Consider the following 4,849-nt stretch of genomic DNA (forward strand, 5'->3'; position numbering starts at 1 on the left):
CCTCTGTGCTGCTAGAGGTGGGTGAGAGCCCAAAGAAGGAGGTCATGGCTAGCAAGGTGAGGAGAAGGCAGCAGCCAGGGCAGACAGTGAGGTCTGTTGGCCTCCAAAAGCGTCTCTTTAGGGGCTTTACCTTTGGAAGAGACTGAGGGGGGCCCAACTGGTGTGAGGTGGGGCACAGATCCCATCAGCACAGGGACCCTGCTGGTGCTGGAGAGGCAGAACCCTCAGCCCATGGCAGGACTGAGGTGCTGGAGCATATCCAGAGCAGGGCAGTGGAGCTGGGGAAGGGCTGGAGCACAGTGGAACAGAGACAGCTGAGGGAGCTCGGGCACTCAGCTCGGAGAAAAGGAGGCTCAGAGGGATCTCATCACTCTGTATCTACCTGAAAGGAGTTTGGAGCCAGCTGGGGGTCAGGCTCTGCTCCCAGGTGTCTGTGCCTGGGGAGGTTCTGGTTGGATATTAGGAAATTTCTTCACTGGAAGGGCTGTCAGGCATTGGCACAGGCTGCCTTGGTGTGGCCAGACGTGTGGTGGAAGCTCCAAGAGCAGAGAGCAGGCATGTTCCAGTGGAAAACCTGGGGACCCCTGTGCAACACTGGCATCTCCCTGGGACTCAGCCAGAAGCCACCTCCTAGGCTTCCAGAACCTTCCATCCAAAGCTGATGGCTCATTTTGGCACCACAGGCCCTATCCCCCCAGCTCTGGGTGCCAGAGGACACCTTCTCCCCAGAGCAGATCAGGAGGACACCGAGGCAGGAGCTGTGCCTGTCCTGGCTCAGGGGTAACAGAGCTGTGCAGGAGCAGAGAGATCCCACCACGAGGGAAGAGCAAAGGAAGGACTGGCAGGAGCAGCTGCTGAGGTTGGGGCTCATCAGGGATTGCCACCAGGCTGTGGCATCCCTCACCCTCCTCCCAGGGATGCTGAAATGTTTGGGGGTAATGGCTGAAAAGGTGATTGAACCCTCCAGACTCCAGGTCTGGGGTGTTAGGGGGCACTGATCCACACAAAAACACAGTGAGAGCCACAGCAAGATCTGTGGGCAGCCAGCACGTGCCTCCCATGGACACTGAACACTCTTTAAATTAAAAACTGTGAATGGCACCCCAGCTGTAATGCCTAAAAACCTGTCCAGGTGCCAAGCCTGGGTTCCAGTGTACCCTTTGCACTGATCTTAAACCCCACAGTGTCCCCCAAGCCCCCCAACACCCCTTGCAAAGCTCTGGGATGTGGAGAGGCTTGGAAGGTAAATGTGAATACAGACATGGTAGTGGAGCTGAAAAACTGAGTACAAATGATGCAGGACTAGAGAGAAGCAGCTGGTACAGACCCTCTTGTCTTCCCAAGACTGTTTCCCCAGGCTGGTGGAGAGCTGGGCCTGGTGCTGCTCATCCTTGAGTTGCTTCTTTTCACCCCAACAGCTTGTTCCTCAGCTCAGGCCCTCCCCACCACAGAAACAAAGGGAGGTTTGGGTTGGAAAATACCTTAAAGCTCATTCCATTCCACTCCTGCCATGGCCAGGGACACCTTCCACTGTCCCAGGTCCCACATTCAACCTGGCCTTGGGCACTTCCAGGGATCCAGGGGCAGTCAAAGCTTCTCTGGGCACCCTGTGCCAGCCCTCCCCACCCTCACAGGGAAGGATTTCTTCCCAATATCCCATCTAAACCTTGTCTCTTCCAGTCTGAACTTATTCCCCTTTGTCCTGTCACCCTCTGCCCATGAAAAAAATGTTAATATCCCTCTTTTTTGTAAGCCACCTTTAGGCACTGGAAGGCCACAGTGAGATGTCCCAGTTACAGGCTGTGAAATGAAGGTTTTTTGGTTTTTTCAGACTGCAGCAGAGCAGGAGCCAGCTGTGGGTGCTCAGCCAGGGCAGGGAGGGCTCTGCTCCAGGACAGGATCAGTCCCTGCTCCAATTCCCCTCTGCCAGGTCTGTGCTGCTGAAAGGAGGGTGTGTAAAAGCTGAGGATGAGGTTTTTGTCAGCGGCAGGGAGAGGATCAGGCGGAAGGCACAGCTCTGCAAGGGCAGGGAGCTGTCAGCGCTGGAGGGCTCGTCAAAGCTCCCCAAAGCACACCCCGAGCATTGCTCAGCCCAGCCACGTCTGTCTGTCCATCCTGTCCTCCCAGAGGTGGGAAACTCTGACAGGATCTCTGCAGAGAGAAAACAAAGCCCAGCTCCCCCCAGCCCCGGCCCCCTCCTGAATACATGTGCGGGGAATTTCAAATGTGCTGCAACTCTGCTTTTTCCCAGGATGGAGCTCTGAGCTGCAGGCAGTGCTTTGTCCCTGTCACAGCTGTCCTCCTTGGGCACTGCCCTGCTCAGAGGACACTCTCAGGGAGGTGAAACAGGATTCACAATCTGGAGACAGATCCTGCCATGGTAGGGACACTTTCCACTGTCCCAGGTTGCTCCAAACCCTGTCCAGCCTGGCCTTGGGCACTGCCAGGGATCCAGGGGCAGCCACAGCTGCTCTGTGCACCCTGTGCCAGCAATCCCCACCCTCAGAGGGGAGAATTTCTTCCCAATATCTACTCCTAATATCCTATTATCCATCAGAATAGCTAACATCCTGATTCCTTACATCTACAACGGGCACTTTGCCTAACCCTGCCTTCTTTAGAGCCATTTCCCCCTTTTCCTATCACTGCAGGAGCACCATGGAATCCCTGACCTGCCCAGGTGTTTCCCCACCCTCGGTGGGCTGTGAGGAAGCTGAAGGAGAGGAGGTGTGAGGAGAGCAGGGACAAGGGAAGGGGTGTGGAAACCGGAGCAGGTGAGCCACAAGAAATCAGGACGGTATCTCCAGGCTCATTGCAAGCCGGGTCCCTGCTCCTTCTCCATCTGCAGACACAAGCTGAGGCTGCCACCGTCTTGTCTGCGGGGGCACTGCTGCCTCGATGGTGTCAGCTCTGCTCTCAGGTGTGAGCTCACCTGCCCCAGCCCCCCGAGCTGCCACACCCTGGGGAGGATGCTGCAGGCTGTCCAAGCACCCTCGCTGCTGAAAAAGGTGTGGAAATGTCTCCGAAAGCTGTGGGATCAGGTTTAGGTGCTTGATGTGCAGCATTTCTCGGTGAGTTTTCAGTGAAATTTCACGGGATGGAGCAGGGCTGGTGGGAGGGACCTCAGGGTTCTCCCATCCAGCGTCGTGTTGCTGTCACTTGTCACAGGTCAGGCTGTCCTGTGTCCGTGTGTCCCATCCAGGGATGTGGCACGTCTTGGCTGAGCATGGCTGGAGTCCTGCCAGCCTCTCCTGACCCTTCTGCTGCCCCTCCACCACCAGCCCCAGCCCCTGGGGCTCTCTGGACGGGCACTCCCAGCCCACTGCAAGCACAGGAGTGTGTGGATCACTGCCAGACACTGCAGACAAAGGACCTGTGGCACAGAGAGGTGAGAGCTGAGCTCAGAAAACACCAGGAAACAGAGGCAGGAACAGCCCTGAGGACACTCAGAATCACAGAATGACCAGGTTGGAAGAGACCTTCAGGATCATCAACCCATGCCCTAACACCTCAACTAAACCACGGCACCGAGTGCCACATCCAGTCTTTTTTTAAACACATCCAGGGATGGTGACTCCAGCACCTCCCCAGGCAGACCATAACAGTATTTTATCACTCTTTCCATGAAGAACTTTTTCCTAATGTCCAGCCTAGATTTCCCTTGGCACAGCTGAAGACTCGCAGCTCCCCCCAGGCTGGATGTCCCTTCTCAGAGGGGCTGTGCTGGGAGTGACAAACCACGTCTGTGCCTGTTCCCTCAAGTGCCAGAGCACTGATAAATGAAAAAGCGAGGATTCAAAGAGGGATTCATATTCATTGATAGGAGTAAGGCCTGGTTTTTTTGGCTTGGTGAGAACAGAAATGCGCCCATGACCAGAGAAGCGGCCACACACCAGCAAATCCCATCCTGTTTTCATCTCTCTGAGCAGAGAAGCCAAAGATTTCACTACAGCTTTTGTTTCCTTTGCAAAGCCTGTGCTCAATAAACTGCCTCCACTCATGGAAAGCCCTTTTCCACACCAAGCACAGCTTGCCCTGGGCTCCCATTTCAGCTGCTGCCCCACTCAGGCTCACCTTGGCTTCCCTCATCTCCCGTTCCTCCTCCTGCCTCAGCCACATCCTGCTTCACCCAAATCTGCCCTAACCACCTCCCTTTCCCACCACCCATCCCTCCATCTCTCCTGAAGAGCTCCACTCCCTGAGCAAGGTGTTTCTGTGCAACGTTGACACCTCTCAGTGTCGGAACCAGAGCTGGTGGATTTGTGTCTCCTCTGAAGTACCTGGAGTCAAGGAAGCTGCTGCTCTGCTCCCGAGACCCTGCAGAGCCCAGAGATTTCCAGGTGCCCAGGTTCACCCCTCCCCACACCCCAGCAGTGCCACATCAAGGAGCAAAGCCTTTTGTTTAGGCCCTGTTTGAAGTTTGCTGCTAATTTCTTGGTATGCACGGAGCGGTGTTTGGCTCCTGCTTGTTCCTGGAATAAATGCTCATTGCATTGCTCTTAAATGATTGGAGACCTCCAATTTTAATCTTTTATTCATAATCTTCTTCCAGCTCAGACACAGAAAAAACATGTAAATTCAAAACCTGCGAGAATTGAAAATTTCATAAGTGCTGCTGACCCTTCGCTGGCAGCTCTGAATGTGAGAGAAATAAAGGAATTGTAATGAGGAACCTCATTTTTGATAACAGGTTTAAAGGACCCGGGCATTAAATGGGGTTTCACACGTTCCTGCTGTGTGTCCATGAGAGATGTCATCAGTCCTGTTGGGCAGGGACCATAATCCTGCTGCTCCTGCCTCTGACATCTCCTTCTGTCTCTGACATCTCCTTCTGTCTCTGACATCTCCT

The sequence above is a fragment of the Parus major genome, chromosome 21 (assembly GCF_001522545.3).
Source record: "Parus major isolate Abel chromosome 21, Parus_major1.1, whole genome shotgun sequence".
Taxonomy (NCBI): domain Eukaryota; kingdom Metazoa; phylum Chordata; class Aves; order Passeriformes; family Paridae; genus Parus; species Parus major.